Source organism: Salvelinus sp. IW2-2015, linkage group LG14, assembly GCF_002910315.2.
Source record: "Salvelinus sp. IW2-2015 linkage group LG14, ASM291031v2, whole genome shotgun sequence".
Lineage (NCBI taxonomy): Eukaryota > Metazoa > Chordata > Actinopteri > Salmoniformes > Salmonidae > Salvelinus > Salvelinus sp. IW2-2015.
Window position 1 is genome coordinate 34538568 of NC_036854.1, and position 9461 is coordinate 34548028.

The window sequence follows — 9461 nt, forward strand, 5'->3', positions numbered from 1 at the left end:
ATATAGATACACATACACCTGCCAATAGTGAACAGATTACAAATCATACACACACAGAGAAGACATAATACACACATAGACAATCCAGAACCATAGGTGAAGACATATACACACACACACCATACGCACACGATAGACTATGCGCAAGAGCGCTGAGATAGATACTACAAGAACATAAGTAGATAAGACAGGATACTAGACAATCACAGACAACAGAAACCAACAATATCAACTAGCACACACCCAACACGAACAACACCTTATATAAGTGTTGAACAATTAGACTTACAAGAACAGATAATATGGGAAACATATCCGATAGTAAAGAGTGAATATGACAAACACAGAGAAAACAACAAAAAATTTAATTATGCGCTACGCGCCTTCAGACTCAGCCCAGGGTCCTGTTCTGTAGAGCTTATGTTGACCAGATCACCTACCGCAGCATGAGCCGTGGTGCCTCTTTAGACATTCCACTCACAATTAAACAAACAACATAGACGAAATTGAGGGGCCAGCCTCTAGCCCAAAAGCCGAAATATTGAACAACATAGACATATGATTTAGAAAAGATAGACATACACATATACAGAATGACACACACATATGAAGACACATGAGCCTTCAGAATAGAGAGCCAATATACATACATAGCACAGATTATGATACAATAAGAGTGATAGTACTAGATTATAGCCATACCATATAAAATAACAACATATAACAAAGACACATACCCACATACTATGACAGGGTATACACACACTACATATATGTAATATATAAAATATATATAGTATAGAGACATAGACACCCATCACACACAAGACACACATACAGACACAGACATTTATACACATAGAGCACACACTATACACTATAGGTTACACATACATACCGACATACAAACACACACACATATAGCAATATATAGGTCACGCACATATAAACTACAACAGTACATACACTACATATACAATTAAACCCATAACATAACAATATAGAAGTTACACTATAAGTCATAGTGAGACTATATAATATATGCAATAGCATAAGATACAACATACATATAATAAAAAATATAGATATAGACAATATATATAATATGATCACATAATAACTAATAGATAGATAGACAAAGATATAGCACAGTGTTTGAGTTCTCCATGAGGGCTCCTTCCATCTGGAGAACTGAACATTTACCACACATACATACATAAAACACAGACACACTGACAGAACAAGAAATAAGATCATGACAGAATAGAACAGCATACTACAGATGATATATAACACACACACAAGATATATACCAGATAGAGGGACAGAGAGTAGACACTACACACACATAAGAACATGTTGACAGGGAACGAAACCGCATACAGAGACAATACAGAGACACACAATATACCACACTTGATAGACATTAACACCAGACACACGTATATATAACAACAATATCAAGATGAATAATAAAATATAAAGAAACACATATTCGGCAATAAAGAATTGAATTAGAGTGAACAGCTAACACATAGAACAGTACAGAGAAAGACACACAATAAGGAGAAGCTCAAGACAGTAGATATAACACACAATAGACAAGAATACATATACAACATAAATAATCCTCATAACTAAAATCCATACAAATAATACTATTAAGAGGGAAACAGTTAATTAACCATAGATCCAGTGTTTGGGCAACTGACAATAACTAGAACTCAGAGATAAGAGATAGAATACATACCAGATAGAGATACTGGATAAAGATATAACATATGTGGATATATATATAATATCACAGACAATAGACAATATAATACACATATACATCTACAAATATACACCATCACACATACAATAAATCATATATCTATACACACAGTCACAAGCATAACATACATACACAATTACATTTTAACACATACATACATATGATATAAATAATACATGACACACAGAGACAAGAGCCATGGAAGATACCAACCAATATAAGAATATATAAAATACATCCGACTTGCCCTGACATCCCATAACCTATACCCAAGGCCCCTCGTCAGCCATGCTCTATACACACACTGAGAAGAGAGAATCACCTTTAGAGAGAGATACAGACACACATAGATACAGCACATTAGAGACATAGAGAGACATAAGGATAGATCATAAAACAGACACAGAAGAGAAAGAGAGGAGAAGAGAGAGAACGAAAGAAAGACCAGACAACACAGAAAGAAGCGGACTACTGTACATATTCTTCGATACATATATAAGACCGACAACACACATCACACACAACACATACATAGGTAGTATAGATACATAGACACATTACATATATAGATACACATATAGATAGTAAGATAAGGTGTGTACATAAGATAAAGATATAGATAGATAGATAGATATAGTATATGTGTGTATATAGTATAGAAAAAACAAAATGTATATATAGATAGTCGTGATATATATATAGATGTAGATAGAGATAGTATATATAGTGTGTAGATGTGTAGATATAATATAGATATAGATATAGTAGATATATGTATAGGATAGTGTGTGAGAGATATATAGAGATATAGAGATACATATAGTATAAACTGAGAAGACAGAGAGACAAGATAACAACCATAAGCAAGAGAGAGAGGTATAGACAACTAGAAGAGACCACACACACACAAAGATATAGAGAAGAGAAGGGACATCGTAGTCAAAGGACTACCCGAAACTATATATGACTATAACCACAACACCCACACTACATCCCACACCAACATAGAACAACATCATACTAGATATATACATACATATAGACATAGATACAACATATATATACAATACATACACATAACATATCTAACATATATAACAACACAACTAACAAGCCCATAGACACTAACACAAAAAAAAATATACACACACACACCACAAATATAACAAAATGAATAATTTTTTAACTGCTGCTCTTAAGTTACCTTTAAATTAATCTATATTCTTATCGGATATAAATTTAAATATTACTGACAACATGTTGGTCAATAAGAAGACATTAAGAAAAGAACAATAAATTTATCACATAATAGGGCAAAATAACCTAGCTTGGAATCAGGCGCAATGTGAACTAATATAATTTATTTGATAATTGAAAAAAAGGAGGGAGGATAAAATAGAAACTCTTTCTCCAGTGAGGGAGAATAAAACCGAGATCCTCACTGCCGGCAGACAGCAGCTGTGCTGATACAATCTCTCTCTCATTTCTCTCTCTCTGTCTTTTTCTCTCACACACATACTGTCTTCCTCCTTGATTCTGAACCAATATCTCCTGTTCCTTTATTCTTTCTTTGAGTCCCTCTATCGCTCTTCCCCATTCTGTCTACCCTTGTTCTGGACTCCACCTCTCTTCTCCTTCTCTCTCCTTCCCGAGCATTCCCCTCCAGGAGGACCACAGAAATGTACAGTTATCTGGGATTTTCTCTGTGTCAGTGTGCATAATCAGTGGATGCCACCAAGACACACAGCACACACCACACACACACACACACAACACACCAAACACACACCACACACACACACACACCACACACACACACCACAACCCACACACACACACATCTCTCTCTCTCTCTCTCTCTCTCTCTCTTCCTCTCTCTCTCTCTGGTCCCGATGATCCCAGCCAGTTCCCCAGGTCTCCAAGGAGAGTCAGGGTTTCTCGACCCCAAAGGGACCCTCGCTTCAGTGGGTACAAGAGCATTCTGACGTAGGGCCTTGGTAGTAGGTTATGGATGTCAGGGCAGTCGATGATAATCACATCCCGATCAGGGGACTCCAGGCCTCTCTCTGTGTGTCAGTATTTATTTAACTCATTATGAGAGGTGTAAAATGTAATGGCCTAGTATGATGCTGTGACTGTGTGTAGAGAATAGATAATTGAGGGAGGGAGAGATATTGAGATGGAACTGGTTAAATGCAGCTTGGAATCACACCAAACCACACAGAACCTACCCAAACCACTCTGGATTGTACACACTCTAACCCTCTGGAGCAGTATGCAGTTGCCCCAGACACTGATCTATGGTTAATTTAACTGTTTCCCCTCTAATAGATCAAGTTAGGATTTAGGAGAGGATAAGCTGATTCTAGATCTTTGCCTAAGGGTAACTACTGCAGAGCCCTCTCATTGGGCTTCTCTTTGACTGACAGTTTGTTACAGACTTCACTCAACAATCTTTAGCCGAAATGTGTTTCCTAACCTAAACACTGAGATTTGTCTGAATAACGTGTTTTTCTGGAATCACAAGGTGAAGGGCCCCTGATTCCGAGCGGCATCCCTGTCAAAACAGCTATGTTGTGGAGTGCCCACCCTCCCTGCCCCTCCACGGAATCACTTGGGAATTGTGAAATTCACTGTAGAATGCTGTCCAACATTCCATGACCATCTCTCTGCCGCCAGGGTCTGTGTTTCTCTACGATGATGTCATTGTGAAAGTTCAGTTCCTCCAGATGGGAGGAGGCCCCCATGGAGAACTCAAACACTGGCCAATCTTTGCTATACCTACCAAAGAATGGACAATAATTATTAAGCAACATATTTTATAAAGCTATTTGTTTTTTTACTTTATGCAGCAGTTATCAAAAAGCCACCTAGACTACAGGAACTCAATTGTATGTTTATCGTTTAATGACAAGTAGGATGACTTGGTAGTTAAGGCTGGACAACTAGATTATGCAAAGTCTGTTGATTTCTGGTAGAGTATACCTACATGAAGGCTGGCTCTAGGCATAAGCGGTCGCTTAGGGCCCCTGGTCGATAGGGTGCACCCGCCCCCCCTTAACATATATATATATATACAAAAGTATGTGGACACCCCTTCAAATTAGTGGATTTGTTGCTGACAGGTGTATAAAATCGAGCAAACAGACATTCAACCTCCATAGACAAACACTGGCAGTAGAATGGCCTCACTGAAGAGCTCAGTGACTTTCAATGTGGCACCGTCATAGGATGCCACCTTCCAAACAAGTCAGTTTGTCAAATTTCTGCTTTGCTAGAGCTGCCCCGGTCAACTGTAAGTGTTGTTATTGTGAAGTGGAAATGTCTAAGAGCAACAACGGCTCAGCCGCGAGGTGATAGGCAACATAAGCTCACAGAACAGGACCGCTGAGTGCTGAAGCGCGTAGCGCATAAAAATTGTCTGTCCTCGGTTGCAACACTCACTACCGAGTTCCAAACTGCCTCTGGAAGCAACGTCAACACAATAACTGTTTGTCGGGGTGCTTCATGAAATGGGTTTCCATGGCCGAGCAGCCGCACACAAGCCTGAGATCACCATGCGCAAAGCCAGCTGTCGCCTGGAGTGGTGTAAAGTTCACCACCATTGGACTCTGGAGCAGTGGAAATGCATTCTCTGGAGGGATGAATCACGCTTCACCATCTGGCAGTCCGACGGACAAATCTGGGTTTGGCGGATGCCAGGAGAATGTTACCTGCCCCAATGCATAGTACCAACTGTAAAGTTTGGTGGAGGAGGAATAATGGTCTGGGGCTGTTTTTCATGGTTCGGGCTAGGCCCCTTAGTTCCAGTGAAGGGAAATCTTAACGCTACAGCATACAATGACATTCTAAACGATTCTGTGCTTCTAACTTTGTGGCAACATTTTCTGCAAGGCCCTTTCCTGTTTTAGCATAACAATGCCCCTGTGCACAAAGTGAGGTCCATACAGAAATAGGATGTCGAGATCGGTGTGGAAAAACTTGACTGGCCTGCACAGAGCCCTGACCTCAACCCATCAAACACCTTTGGGATGAACTGGATCGCCGACTGCGAGCCAGGCCTAATAGCCCAACATCAGTGCTCGACCTCACTAACACTCTTCTGGCTGAATGGAAGCAAGTCCCCTCAGCAATGTTCCAACATCTAATGGAAAGCCTTCCCAGAAGAGTGGAGGCTGTTATAGCAGCAAAGGGGGGACCAACTCCATATTAATGACCATGATTTTGGAATGAGATGTTCGACGATCAGGTGTCCACATACTTTGGTTATGTACAGTATATATACACATACACTGAGTATACAAAACATTAAGAACACCTTGCTCTTTCAATGACATAGACTGACTAGGGGAATCCAGGTGAAAGATATGATCCCTTATTGATGTCACTTGTTAAATCCACTTCAATCAGTGTAGATGAAGAGGAGACAGGTAAAAAAAAAAAAAAATGTAGGCCTTGAGACAATTGAGACATGGATTGTGTATGTGTGCCATTCAGAGGGTGAATGGGCAAGATAAAACATGTAAGTGCCTTTGAACAGGGTATGGTAGTAGGTGCCAGGCGCACCGGTTTGTGTCAAGAACAGCAACGTTGCTGGGTTTTTCATGCTCAACAGTTTCCCGTGTGTATCAAGAATGGTCCACCACCGAAAGGACATCCAGCCAACTAGACACAACTGTGGGAAGCATTGGAGTCAACTCAATATTAGGAAGGTGTTCCTAATGTTTGGTATACTCAGTGTAATATATATACAGTATATATATATATATTATTTTTTTTAGGAACTCAGTTGGGGTCTCAACTTACTGTTAAGAGTTAGAATACTAGAATACACAAGGTCCAATTTCGACAATTGGTTGTGCATCAGGAGTTTTTATCTTATGTCAGTCACTGACATTCACTCAATTAGCCTATGTCAGCTAACATTTTATAGGTTGGTAAGTTAGTCTAGCCAGCTATACAAACTTGTAGTAATCAAAGGGAGCCACCATTAATTTTGTTAGTCGTTCTCACTCAGATATCCTATTTACATGGCATAAGTCATGCTTAATGTGTAGAATTGCAGGAAATAAGCTTTAAAACTGAACCTTTTTCATGGCAAAAATGTTTGAATTGCATGAATTTAGCTATAAAATTGCAATATCTTCTCTGCGCCCCATGGCAAAATGTGTAGAATTGCAGGAAATTAACTCTAAAAGGCTTCTTGACCTACATGGAGAATCACTTCACACTGAGAACATTTTGTAGGAGTAGGATACTTGGTGACCTGTGACATTGCCAAAATAAAACCCTTTGTCCATTACAAACAAGATGGGACCTTTCATTCAATGACCTTTTAATTTATTGAGTGATTGGTTACAAATGTACATGCATGCCATTGGGAGGGACAGTGCTGGGCACGTGTTGGATTTTCCTGTTTATGCTGAGTCCTCTCTGTGTCAGATAGCCCCCTCTGATCCTGGGTAGCCTCTCCTGCCACACAGAGAGGAAGAGGTGAAGCAAGAGGTTTTACCCCGCCCAAAATCAGTCCACGAAAATAAGCCCACGAAGTGAGGAGTTTTTGTATGGAGATCAATGAGAGTCGAATCTGAAAAAAAAAAATGGAATTGCTAATTTGATACATTAGGCGATTTGATTGAATAGACGTTTTGTAATGGTTATGTTGCTGCAAATGCACTGATGTAATTGGACGCACGTGGCATTTCGGCAACTTTGGAGAAGAAAAAAAACATAATATCAGAGTTTTGCCTGTTGTCATAGAAATAGATAGAGGACTCGTCATGGATAGCCTATAGCCCATTTTAGCATGGACATTGACATCGAGGGCATGCACCATTTTAAAGTAGTCAACTGGGTGTGGATTCCTATGAGTTCTGTCAATGCAGAAGAAGAAAATGTACTACTTTAAAATGGAGATAGCCTCAATGGCGCTGTCCCATGCTGTCACAGAGTTATAATGGCACAGATACAAAGATGAGTTCTCTATCCCTATGGCAACAACAACATTGACGAATACGCTGATTCGGTGAGCGAGTTCATTAGAAAGTGCATCGGCGACGTAATACCCACAGCAACGAGTAAAACATTCCCAAACCAGAAACCGTGGATTGAYGGCAGCATTCGCGTGAAACTGAAAGCGCGAACCACTGCTTTTAACCAGGGCAAGGTAACCGGAAACATGACCGAATACAAACMGTGTAGCTATTMCCTCCGYAAGGCAATSAAACAAGCTAAGTSCCAGTATAGAGACAAAGTAGAGTCGCAATTCAACAGCTCAGACACAAGAGGTATGTGGCAGGGTCTACAGTCAATCACGGATTACAAAAAGAAAACCAGCCCCGTCGCGGACCAGGATGTCTTGCTCCCAGACAGACTAAATAACTTTTTTGCTCGCTTTGAGGACAATACAGTGCCACTGACACGGCCCGCTACCAAAACCTGCGGGCTCTCCTTCACTGCAGCCGAGGTGAGTAAAACATTTAAACGTGTTAACCCTCGCAAGGCTGAGACCATGGGTCTCACCCCGCCCTGGTGCAACTGTGGTACTGGACTTTCCTGACGGGGCCGCCCCCAGGTTGTGAAGGGTAGGTAACAAACATCTCCACCCCGCTGATCCTCGAACCTGGGGCCCCACAAGGGTGCCGTTCTGAGCCCTCTTCCTGTACTCCCTGTTCACCACGACTGCGTGGGCCATGCACGCCTCACACTCAATCATCAAGTTGCAGGACGACACTACAGTGGTAGGCTTGAATTACCAACAACGACGAGACGGCCTACAGGGAGGGAGTGAGGCCCCTCGGAGTGTGGTGTCAGGAAAATTTAACCTCACACTCAACTCAAACAAAACAAAGGAGATGATTGTACTTCAGGAAAACAGCAGAGGAGCACCCCCCCTATCCACATCGACGGGACAGTAGGTGGAAGAGGGTCAGGAAGTTTTAAAGTCTCGGTGTACACATGCACGGACAACTGAATTGGGTCCACCCACACAGACAGCTTGTGAAAGAAGCGCAGCAGCGCCTCTTCAACCTCAGAGGCTGAAGGAAATTTGGCTTGTCCACCAAAAGCATCACAAACTTTTTACAGATGCCCACAATCGGAGAGCATTCTGTCGGGCTGGTTCCAACCCGCCTGGTACGGCAACTGCTCCGCCCACAACGCGTAAGGCTCTCCAGAGGGTAGTGAGGTCTGCACAACGCATACCGGGGGCAAACTCCTGCCCTCCAGGACACCTACACCACCCGATGTCATCAGGAAGGCCATACAAGATCATCAAGGAACCAACAACCACCCCGGAAGCCACTGCCTGTTCACCCCCGCTATCATCCAGAAGTCAGGTGCATTCAAAAGCCAGGGACGAGAGACTGAAAAAAAAAACATTTCTATCGTCAAGGCCATCAGACTTTAAACGCCACACTAACATTTAGTGCCGCCCTGCCAAATACTGGGACTCAACTCCCAGCCACGTTTAATAATTGGGGAATTTATGCGAAATTTATTGTAAAAATGTACACTAGGCCACTTTAAACAATGCCACTTTAATATAATGGTTTACATACCCTACATTACTCATCTCATTTGTATATGTATATACTGTATCCTATATCATCTACTGCATCTTTGCCATCTTTATGTAATACATGTATCAACTAGCCACTTTAAACCTTATGCCACTTTATGTTGT